A 12,772-nucleotide genomic window follows, 5' to 3' on the forward strand; every position below is an offset into this window, starting at 1 on the left:
TTATGGGCTGAGTGCAGGTTGGTGGGACTAGGTGAGAGTAAGAGTTCAGCACGAACTAGAAGGGCCGAGATGGCCTGTTTCCGTGCTGTAATTGTTATATGGTTATATGGTTAAAATCCCAAGGCATTTTATAAATAACACACAACATGCTGGAGAAACTCAGCAGGTCAGGCAGCATCTATGTAAATTAATAAACCGTTTAAAGTACATTTATTATCATGCAGAGGCCCTTCTTCAGAACTGGAAAGGAAGGGAAAAGATGCCAGGATAAAAAGGTGGGGGAAGGGAAAGAGGATAGCTCAAAAGTGATAGGTGAAGCCAGGTGGGTAAGAAAGATAAAGGGCTGGACAGGAAGGAATCTGATAGAAGAGGATTTAGGACTATCAGAGATAAGGAAGGAGAAGGGGAAGCAGAGGAAGGTGAGATGCAGCTGAGAAGAGGTAAGAGGCCAGAGTGGACAATAGAAAAAGAGAGGAGGGGAAAGTGTATAAGATGATGAGAGGCATTGATCGTGTGGACAATCAGAGGCTTTTTCCCAGGGCTGAAATGGCTAACACGAGGGGACACAGTTTTAAGGTGCTCAGAAGTAGGTCCAGAGGAGATGTCAGGGGTAAGTTTTTTACGCAGAGAGTGGTGAGTGCGTGGAATGGGCTGCCAGCGACTGTGGTGGAGGCAATACAATAGAGTCTTTTAAGAGGCTCCTGGATAGGTACATGGAGCTTAGAAAAATCGTGGGCTATGGGCAACCCAAGGTAATTTCTAAAGCAAGCACGTGTTCGGCACAGCATTGTGGGCCGAAGGGCCTGTATTGTGCTGTACGTTTTCTATGTTTCTATGTTCTATAAGAAATCAATATCCATGTCTTCAGGTTGGAGGCTACCCAGACGGAATACAAGGTGTTGATCACCCACCTTGAGGATGGCCTCATTGTGCCATAGGAGGAAGCCATTGATTAACACGTTGGAACAGGAATGGGAATTGGAATTAAAATGTTTAGCCACTTGGAAGTTCTGCTTTAGGTGGATGGAGCAGAGATGCTCGATGTAGCAGACCCCAATTTACGATGGGTCTCACCAATGTTGAGGAGGCCACATCAGAAGCACTGAACACAATAGATGACCCCAACCGATTCACAGGTGAAGTGTTGCCTTACCTGGAAGGAGTGTTTGGAACCCTGAATGGAGGTGAGGGAGGAGGTGAATGGGTAGGTGTAGCACTTTGGCCATTGCAGGGATAAGTGTCTGGAGGGAAATTAGTGCGAAGGTACGAATGGACAAGGGAACCACAGAGGGAGTGATCACTGTGGAGAGCAGGAATGGAGAAGAGATAAAGGTATGTTTGGTGGTAGGATCCCTTTGGAGATGGCAGAAGTTGCGGAGGATCATAGGGTGATAGGTAAGAACAAGAGGAACTCTTATCACTGTTAAGGCAGTGGGAAGATGGGGTGAGTGCAGGTGTTCAGGAAATGGAGGAAATGTGGGTGAGAGAAGCATAAATGGTGGAAGGGAAACCCTGTTCTTTGAGGAAGGATGACTGAACTGAGAAAAAGGACAGGAGACAGGGTAGGAAGAGATTATAGTCAAGATAACCATAGGAATAGGTAGATTTATAAAAGATGTCAGTAAACAGTTTGTCTCCAGAGATGGAGAAAGAGATATCAAGAATGGGGAGGGAGGTATATTGCACTCTGAAAGCAGGCATTAGGATATGCACCATTGGAATTACTTAGTCCAGGTAAATCTACTCCTTGTTGATCACTGTTTTGTCAAGGAAGAAACAATGAATTGCTTCCCAAAATATATCTGTGTCCAAGTGAATACTGTGAACAGTAAGACAGTGCAAATGACTCTTCTAGAAAGATGTAGAAGCCTCAGATTTGATCTATAGTCATTGGCAATGCAGCTCTGGTTCTCCTTTGCAACAGTAATTGTGCTGCTGGACAAGGCAGACCACTTAGTGGTGCAGAGTCACTTAAGACATTGCTCCTCACTGGCTTGCCCAGTAGTCAATAATTCCCTGTGTAATTTTACTGCATAAAGGCTCCCATTTAGAACTTGTCCCCATCTTCCAAATTCTGATTATTATAACCCATGTCTTTAAATTGGAAACTTATCTTTATTCAAGAATCTATTTCAGTTCCTCAGAAAACAGCTTGCATTACCAATTTAAATTACTAATTTAGAATGTACTGGCAATGAGCAGTCCCAGTAGAATTTATGTATCATCACGTCCATGCAAAGTATTTGTAAATTCAAAGTAATATCATATGAAAGAATGGGAGCAGTGTGGAAAAAGCATACTTTGGACATATTCATAATTATGCATATTTAACTAAGTTACTGTACATTTCAAATGAAGATGCACAATGAATTACCTTCAACTTAACTGCATCCTTGAAATGTGGCATAAATGGAATGTATTGAGAATTTACTGGATATGAGGATTGAAGCAGTAAATCTAAACCACTCATCATTAGGACCCCTAATCTGAGGAAAAAACATCCTTGCCATAGAGGGAGTACAAAGAAGGTTCACCAGATTGATTCCTGGGATGGCAGGACTTTCATATGATGAAAGACTGGATCGACTAGGCTTATATTCGTTGGAATTTAGAAGATTGAGGGGTGATCTTATTGAAACGTATAAAATCCTAAAGGGATTGGACAGGCTAGATGCAAGAAGATTGTTCCCGATGTTGGGGAAGTCCAGAACGAGGGGTCACAGTTTGAGGATAAAGGGGAAGCCTTTTAGGACCGAGATTAGGAAAAACTTCTTCACACAGAGAGTGGTGAATCTGTGGAATTCTCTGCCACAGGAAACAGTTGAGGCCAGTTCATTGGCTATATTTAAGAGGGAGTTAGATATGGCCCTTGTGGCTAAAGGGATCAGAGGGTATGGAGGGAAGGCTGGTACAGGGTTCTGAGTTGGATGATCAGCCATGATCAAACTGAATGGTGGTGCAGGCTTGAAGGGCCAAATGGCCTACTCCTGCACCTATTTTCTATTTTTTTTTATGTTTCTATGCAGTCTAGATGTAGATGAGTATTCTAAAAGGCACTCTGGAGTCGTGTGCTCTAACCATATTCCACTTTATATTTTCAGATGCATGACCCAAAATATACAGTACATTACACTAAGATCGCTTAGACACACAAACTTCCACCCAGAAAACACTGCTTGCCCTAATTCTAATTCTTTGCCAACTTGCCAAAATTAAGTAAATAAGGTAACTAGATCCTGTGCTTAAAGTGCAATCTTGCAATTCACAAACTATCATTTCAATCTATTAGAGTAACGATAATTTAAAAATAAATAATTAGTTGAGAACCACTTTGAGATGCCATGAAGTCACAATATTGATACAAGCATTCAGGGTATTTCATTGGTAGTAATTAACAAAAGCAGAATCCAACATAACTAAAATAGTGTTGCAACATTACTGTTCAAACATCAGTGCTGGAGTTCACACTCCACATAAGCGTCTCCCACAAATCCGGCCCCCCCCCCATCACCCTATTTCATCTCACTTTATCAGCATATACTTTCATTTTTTCCACTGATCTAGGTTCTCCTTGAGTACAGCAATACTATTCACCCAAATCATTCACTGTGGTAGTTTCACCTTCTACCCTCTGAATTAAGATAAAGGAAAGAAGTTTAAAGAGAAAATCACTTACAGGTGCACCGATAGGGCCGACACCACCAGCTTCACCAACTTCTCCTCGAGGCCCCTGCAGAAATAAACCAAAGAGTTTCAGAAGGGAAGAAAGAAAACGATATTCAATAACGAATCTTCTCAGAGCAGGAAAAGTAAGTTATAAAGATAGAAGTATTAGCATGTCTATTAGGAACTCTGGCCATTGTTGTGAGTTACCGATCCTAGTCAAAATTTGGCATTGTTTGAAATGAATGGACTCAAATTATGGCATCATGTTCTACAACTTCCTATATTGTAGCTGACAAGTAGAACTGCTAATTGTTGGCTACATACATAAACTCAGCTCTTCTTTAGCTAAGCAAGGCTGATTTATGGTTCTGTAGGATTGGTGTTCAAAAATGTATCATGTTCTTTATAAAATATATATTAATTATTGTCAGTTCTCTTGACATAAGTGACTAATAGAATAACAACATCTCTGCTATGCACAGTAATTGAAATCTATGCCATTCATTGCAAGTGTGCAATCTGGACCCAGAACTACACTTGCCTTTTCCCATGGCTGCACTTAAAATTTACAATTGCATAGAATCAAACAACTTGTGAGTTTGGTTCCATAGCTACCCTGTGAAGTGGACTGATCCATAAGCAGAGCAATGCCTCAGGGCTGAGCACCCTAACAAGCCTTTAGATAACTCATTGCTGTCAATAGTCTCTTCAGTTACAGTGGATTCTGGTTAATTGGGCCATTGATTAATCAGGGGAAGCTGCTTATTCTGGATAACCATAAAGAACAAAAACTAATCAAAACATAGCCAAGATTCCCTTTACATATTTGGGACACTATGCCGTTTACTTGGGGCAGGAGATTGTTGCCAGTTTCTAACTAGTGTCAGACACATGCACTGTGTAGCCGTTCGACACTTCTCCGTGCTTAGAGCAAAAAGTTTTTAAATAGCATGTGCTTGTGTTGAAAAAGCAGTGTTTTTTGTCATAGATAGTTGGTGAGAAATAAGCAGTAAGCAGTAAAACAATTCAGAACTGCTTCCTCATTGAGATTTCAAGCATCCAAGCTTAGAGATGTCAGGAACGGTCATGAGGGAAAATGAAATGATTTCACTACTTCAGCAAGTTAGGAGCTATGAAAAATTAATCTTGAATGTTACAATGAAAATTAAGATCTGGAGGATACAATAATCGATAGCATTGTATGAAGGCAGTCTAATTTTCTACACTAAGTGCCTGCATTGATTTTGTTCATTTACAGAGAATCAAAAGAATGTGCCAGCGTACACTGGATGAATTGCTCCATCAATAAATACTGGGAACTCATACTCAGTTTCATGGGACTGTAGTAGAATTGATGGTGTTCGAATTTGTTCTGTAATTCATTTAAATACATAATTTGTTACTCAGTTAAATGATATTTTGTATTTTTATACCTTTTTTAACTACTTCCATGAAACTATGGCTAATTGGGGCAGCCAGTCAATTGGACCAAAAAGTATTGGTCCTGATGTGTCCCAGTTAATTGGTCCTGATGTGTCCCAGTTAATTGGAATCCACTGTATTTAAAATCTCTGATAACCAGAGATATTTCCAACAGTCCAAACAGGTTTAAATAATTAACATAAATTAGAATGCATTTAATAAAAATATAAACCCACCATATATTAATTTAACTTGTTAATATATTCTCTTAATCACTAGCTTATGATGGGGCCAACAACCTTTGCAATTAATGTCAATGACCACACTCAGATGAATATGGTTGCACTACCTGTGAAGAGTCTGGATGCAAGATATATCCAGTCGTTCTGTTCAGGATGCCTGTGGTTCTACTTCAACAAGTTATGCCTCTGTTCAGGATGTGCTGAGTCCAGCCAAGGAACAAATTGCAAGTCTCTGATTTGCAATTTAACGCTTGAGTGCTGAATCAAAGACAAACTGACCCACAGTGTAGTCTTTATAGTAAGTCCAATGACTGTTAGTGTAGATTGTGGGCTACGTGCACGTAACCAGCAAAAAGGATTCCCAATTCAATTCATCAATCACTTGCTGCCCTTAATTGTCTACACATTGCCACCTACAGCAGCATAAAGACTGCATAAAATGTATAAAGGTACTTTCACACTTCTTGTATTTCATGCAGTTATAGTTTATCATAGTAATCACAAAAGGTTGGTTTGCAGGTGCAGCAGGCTATCAAGAAGGCAAATGCAACATTGGCCTTCATTGCGAGAGGGATTGAATTTAAGAGCAGGGAGGTTATGCTGCAACTGTACAGGGTACTGGTGAGGCTGCACCTGGAGAACTGCGTGTTGTTCTGGTCTCCATACTTGAGGAAAGATTACTGGGTTTGGAGGCAGTGCAGAAGATGCTCACCAGGTTGATTCCAGAGAGGAGGGGGTTAGACTATGAGGAGAGATTGAGTCACCTGGTCCTGTACTTGCTGGAATTCAGAAGAATGAGAGCAGACTTTACAGAAACATATAAAATCATGAAAGGGATAGATAAGATAGAAGCAGGAAAGTTGTTTCGATTGGTGGGTGAGATTCAGGGGAGTAGATTTAGGACGGAGATGAGGAGGAACTGCTTTTCTCAGAGAGTGGTGGATCTGTGGAATTCTCTGCCCAATGAAGCAGTGGAGGCTACCCCAGTAAATATATTTAAGACAAGGTTGGATAGACGTTTGCATAGCAGGGGAATTAAGAGTTATTGGGAAAGGCAAGTAGGTGGAGATGAGCCCATGGCCAGACCAGCCATGATCTTATTGAATGGCGGAGCAGGCTCAATGGGCCAGATGGCCTACTCTTGCTCCAATTTTTTATATCCTTATGTTAATATCTATGATATTCTTGATTGTACAATGCTAGAGTTTGGTCTTCAGTGCATCAAATAGGTATGCAGCAATCTCTGGCAGCACTATCACAGCCCCTCAGAAACTGTTGTGGAATGCTCATTAACAATGCTCTAAAGTGTGGAGAAACATGCCCCGAGCTGCACTGTACGAGAGCTCCTGGCAATTGTATGTCTAACGTGCATCACAGTGCACTGTCGGAAAAGGCCTACATGCACAAACAGCCACAAGGTCCTTTTGTCCACTGCTTCCCATCACTGTAGGTTGCAGGAAGTGGTCAGGGACAAGAGAAAAATCTGCAGATGCCGGTCCAAGGCAACACACACAAAATGCTGGAGGAACTCAGCAGGCCAGGCAGCAGCCATGGAAAGGAATAAACAGTCGACGTTTCGGGCCGAGATCCTTCATCAGGACATACTTTTCATCTTTCTTTCCAGTCCTGATGAAGGGTCTTGGCCCAAATTCCTGACTGTTTATTCCTTTCCATAGATGCTGCCCAACCTGCTGAGTTCCTCTAGCATTTTGTGTGTGTTGCCTAGTAAGTGGTCAGGAGTGGAGGAGGGAAATAATAAAGCGGCTAAGCATCAATATGGTCTTTTAAGAGGCTCCTAGACGGCTACATGGAGCTTAAAAAAATAGAGGGTTATGGGTAAAGCCCAGGTAGTTCTAAGGTAGGGACATGTTCAGCACAGCTTTGTGGGCTGAAGGGCCTGTATTGTGCTGCATGTTTTCTATGTTCCATGTTCATAGTTTGATCTCAATAGATGGGAAAAGATTTGTAAAGAGATGAAATATTAAATAAGAAACTAAGTGAAAGAGAGAAACATTTTGGATTCTCCAACAGAAGCAAGGATACTAATACACAAAACCTCCACTCCAACTTAAGTCCTCCTTCTATGTTCAAGGCCTGCACCATGACAATTACATTTCATTTGAACTGTGAACCTAATTCAAAAATCTACTGATGTACAAGGGTTTTAAGGATTTTTTTTACCTTCTGCACAAATTCATTAATAAATGAAACAACCAATTCTCAATCACTTTCAGCACATTTGCCATATGGGACATCTGTAGCAATTCTTTTGCCCCCTCCCACCACATGTGGTATTTCAGTGATATAAAATATACAGGGTTAATGATAACTCAAGTGGCCCATCATAGCAATGATGTTATTCCCACAGTCTTACATTTTCCTAATTAGCCCCCTTCTAGTATTAAGCCAATTTCCTTCCAAAAATAGGCACTATATATAATTGTTAGTAAATAATGTTAAATTATATAATTCAGCATGCCAAAGAAAGATTTCTTTATAAGCAAGCTAACAAGGCGTTGAAGTACTTTTGGTATCCCTTTCACAGTGTTATGGTAAAGTGTTTACACATTAACAGTAATTCAGGACAAAGACCAGTTTATTTCCACTGCATCAAATGAACTTACCATATCACCCCTTTGACCCTCCATGCCAATATATCCTCTTGGGCCTTGTGATCCCTAAGATTGATAAGAAAGTCCATTAAATGTGCTATTATTAGGAAAACACAAAAATGCTTGTGGCAAATATGAAATAAAGTTTGTATTTTTTTATTGCCAGCCACACCACTTCATCAGATTTTTAATTTCCACAACCTTCTCACACAACACTGAAAAATGCAGATTCTTTTTGTGCACAGTTCCTCATCACAAGGCTTCATCAACATGTGGAAAAGAACATACTAGCTGCAACAAAAACTAAATTTCTGAATGTATAGTGGATTGATTGTTAACAAATGCTGTATAGTACCATCCATTTGAAAGTTACCATTCAGGGAAAAAAATTAACAGAAAATAATCTTTAATTAATGACAGAAAGTGAGAACTAAAACAAGTTAAAAGTATTTATTTGAGCTACAATCTTTAAGTTTTCATCTATGTAAAAATAAAAAGATAAAATTATGTAATGCCCAGGTTCATATTTTTATTGTTATGCTGTGTGTATTTCATTTTGGCAGTTCTGTAAGAGCCGTTTGTTTTCAGCTTGTTTGAGTTACTGTTGAAGATAAGGGATGATGTGGAATATGTGCCATCCAGGTTTTTGTTCGGCAGGAGATGAAGAGGGGAGATGCTGGGGAGAACCGGTCGTAGCATACGATCCGATGGGATACCCACTTGCTTGAGGTGGATTGCGAGCAATATTCGGAAGGTGGTGTGGGCATTCACGCTGATGAGGGCTCAGCTCGTAAGTGACTGAGAAGTTCAAGATGAGCTCCAACTTGTGCACATTTGACTGTTTAATTAGAATGGGCCCTTTTCTTTTTGTTATCCTTTACTAACCCTTTAGTTAAGATTCATGAATATAATTCCTTTAATCGTATGCAGTCTACTGTCTGTTATTTTGCCAACAATTTGTAACAGGGTAGCAAATTACACAGCATCCACATAAACTGGAGTTTGGGGTGGGGCAACACCTCAATCTCATGAGTTTGGCTGGGCCAGAGGTTGTCTTCCCTAGACTTACGCAGCCAAGAAAACTAGGGTGTTTCAATTATTTATAGACTGTATAAGTGTCTCATCTTGGAGACATGATCAAAAAATAAGGGGCCAGTTGTCTAAAACAAATGTGTAGAAATTTCTTCTCTCAAAGGGTAGTAAATCTCTTTAATTTTCTGCTCTAAAGGATGGTGGAGGCTTAAATATTAAAGGTAAAGATCAATAAGTATTTGAAAAATCATCAAACAGCGGCATTGTAAAACTGGCACAGAAGAGATGAGGACACCAGAGATTAGTCACGATCATCTTAAATGACAGGGGCATCTTGAAGGGCTGTGTTCCTCCAGCATCTTCTGTGTTGCACCAAGAAATTCAGCCCAAGATTTTTAATTAATATACCTTGTACAATCATAAATTTCACCAAGGAAAAATATATTTAAGATGAAAAATATTTTACCGGAGGGCCTTGAGAACCTAACTCTCCAGGTTCTCCCACCTCACCCTCTTCTCCCTAAAAGATAAAGCAAGTATTTTTGAAAGGAGAAATATAGCAGAATTATGTTCTGACACAATAATACAGCTGATACACACATGTGCAGAAAGTACGGCTAAAATAATGTGTATTGTAATGCACACCTGCATCCTCTGCAAATTTACTCTCAACAGAAGCAAGAATCTTTGAACTAGTTACAGGAAAGCAAATAATTCCTTTTCATCTATGTACAGGATAGGACTAATGATGATAAGACAAAAATAAACTGTCTAAGAATATGGTAGTTATAGGAGTTCCAGCATGTAGACCCAGTGAGAATGAACAAATGGTTATATAGTTTTAACTTGAAAAAGGGTTGTTCCAGTGTACCTATTGTAATTGCTAGAGGTTTGAGAGTCAAGGGTTTCTATTTTATTTATTTATTAAGATATAGTGCAGAATAGGCACTTCAAGCTGCACCACCTGGCAATCCCCCAATATAATGCTAGCCTAATGATAGGACAATTTACAATGACCAGTTAACCTACCAATTGGTACGTCTTTGGCCTTGGGTGGAAACCGGAGCACCCAGAGGAAACCATGTATAGGTGTCCCCCGCTTTTCGAACGTTCGCTTTACGAAACCTCACTGTTATGAAAGACCTACATTAGTATCCTGTTTTCACTAACAGAAGGTGTTTTCACTGTTACGAAAAAAGCATCGCACGAAAAATATCAGCGCACGATAAAAGGCAGCGCGCACCCCGAGCAGCCGCTCTCCCCCAGATTCGGAATGGCATTCTCGCTGGCATTGCTTAAACACGTGCCTGTGAGCAGCCATTTGCAAGATGAGTTCTATGGTATCGGAAAAGCCTGAAAGAGCTCATAAGGGTGTTACACTTAGCGTAAAACTAGACATAATTAAGCATTTTGATCGTGGTGAACGAAGTAAGGACTAAGTGAGTTTGGCTTGTGGAAGCTGACGAAGATGATGTTGAAGAGGTTTTGGCATCCCATGACCAAGAACTGATAGATGAAGAGCTGATGCAATTGGAAGAGGAAAGGAAAACAATCGAAACCAAATGAGTAATGATAAAGTACGACATTAATTTTGAAAGGGTACGTCAGTTTAGGGGATATTTGCAGGATGGTTTGAGTGCTTACAAAGAACTGTATGTTAGAAAAACGTGTGAAGCTCAGCAGTCAAGCAAGCCTTCCACATCAGCCACAGCAGACGATGAACCTCAACTTTCTACATCAAGGCGGGCAGTCATAGGAGAAGATGAGCTGCCTGCTCTAATGGAAACAGACGATGAGATGACACCCCAGTGTCCCACCACCCCAACACCCAGGCCGCGGACAGATACCGATTCGCGAAGAATACAACAGTAGCCATGAGACACACAGCACATCTTTAAGGAAAAAGCCGAAATAAACATGCTAATTAATTAGGTACTGCCCGGCACGTAATTGTCAGCCCAGATCAGAGGCGATGCAATCGGCAGTCGGCACTGATCTGGGCCAACAATTACGTGCCAGGCGGCACCTAATTAATTAGCATGTTTATTTCGGCTTTTTTCTTAAAGATGTACTGTGTGCCTCCCGGCTACCACTGCATGCTTCGCGGATCGGTATCGGTTCGCTGCCCGCAGGGTGGGGGCCACTGCACCACCCAAACTCCGAGGATTCAGTCTAACACACCACCATCAGTGTGCTCCACGCTTTCCCAGTTCCGGTAAGTGATACTACACTGTACATACATTATTTCTACTTTATATCAGCTGTGTATTTTTATGTGTTATTTGGTATGATTTGGCAGCTTCATAGCTTAAAGGTTTCTGGAGAGCACTTGCGCCGTGTTTTTGCTGACGGTGCTTGCGTGAGATTTTCGCTACGAAGAACAGTTCAGGCAATGATTGTAGAAAAGTATTTCTACTTTATATAAGCTATGTATTTATCATATCATTCCTGCTTTTACTATATGTTACTGTTATTTTAGGTTTTATGTGTTATTTGGCATGATTTGGTAGGTTATTTTTGGGTCTGCAAACGCTCACAATATTTTCCCATATAAGTAAGTGGTAATTGCTTCTTCACTTTACGACATTCCGGCTTACGAACCTTTTCATAGGAATGCTCTACCTTCGGATGGCAGGGGAAACCTGTTGGCACAGGGAGAATGTACAAACTCCTTACAGGCAGTGGCAGGAAATGAACCCAGGTCGCTGGTACTGTGAAGCATTGTGCAAAATATACTGTATATACTGTATATACAGTGCTTCTATTTTCCCTAGTGGATTCAACAATAAGCTCAAAACAACACACAAATAAGACAGAAGAGAGAAGACAGCCTTGCTTGACTCTCAATTTGATAGGGAAGCTTTCTACACATTGATTAGGTCTGTGTCTCTGACAGTTGTATCCATTTCTGAGTTTTCTCCACAAATCTTCATTTTGAAGGATACATTCACCATTGCAAAATTCCATCAAAGGTCTTCTCCTGGTCCAAGCTGACTAAACATGCATTCATTCCCTTGCCTTGCATATCATATACTTGATAAGCAGGGGCCTGTCTGAGGTCTTCTGGCCAGATACTGTGGAGGTGGATCACTGGCCCAGAGCAGACTTAACTCAATTGTAATCCACATAAAGCAGTGAGATGGATCACAAATTTTTGATCCTTTATTTCCTCCCCATGTGCTTGAAAGTGAGAGCAATGGATTCAGAAATTGATGCCAATTAAAAGGAGAGCAGTGTATAGTTCAAGTAGGTTCAGATCCAGGTAACACTTAACAGTAAGACATTACCATCAGAGCTTTATTCAACTCAAAGAACAAACAGACCTTGTCAACCACAGAGTACTTCATTATCAGAGGAGTTGCAAACAGAACTGAAATCATAAGTCATGAAGTGCCTTCAAATAACTCCATCCTTACAATGGAAGAAGCAGCTGAGAATAGATTAGCCACAAGAGAATCTTGCACCTGCTTAGCATATCTTTTTATCTACTCTTCTTATGCTTCTATTTGTTCATTATTTCTTCCTCTTTGTATCTCTATAGAATGTTTTCTCTTGTCTCTTTATGTATGTTATTCATAGTACTTCAACTAATTTCAATATTTTACTTCTTGCCACTGATTTCCTGCAATGAGCTGTTTACATTACAATGGCACCATTGATGTGAAGTGGTTTAATGCTGAATAACTTTGTCATTTATACGTGGAATTGGGACCAGCCTCCAGAGCAAAGGGGAATTTCAGTCCCTGAAGGACATCCATGTTACCTCTGCCCAGAGTCATGTCAGTCCCTAGCTCAGAT

General features: G+C 40.5%; 1 long non-coding RNA gene across 1 annotated transcript; it reads right to left on the reverse strand.

The window, feature by feature from the left end:
• Positions 1–3,698: 3,698 nt before the first annotated feature.
• On the reverse strand, positions 3,699–9,496 carry LOC134359014 (uncharacterized). Its single transcript, XR_010021003.1, has 3 exons — positions 9,441–9,496; positions 7,955–8,008; positions 3,699–3,730 (listed from the first exon to the last, which is right to left on the reverse strand). It is a non-coding gene; the product is annotated as an uncharacterized LOC134359014 (long non-coding RNA).
• Positions 9,497–12,772: the final 3,276 nt, after the last annotated feature.

Source organism: Mobula hypostoma, chromosome 2 (genome assembly GCF_963921235.1).
Source record: "Mobula hypostoma chromosome 2, sMobHyp1.1, whole genome shotgun sequence".
In the NCBI taxonomy this organism is placed as follows: domain Eukaryota; kingdom Metazoa; phylum Chordata; class Chondrichthyes; order Myliobatiformes; family Myliobatidae; genus Mobula; species Mobula hypostoma.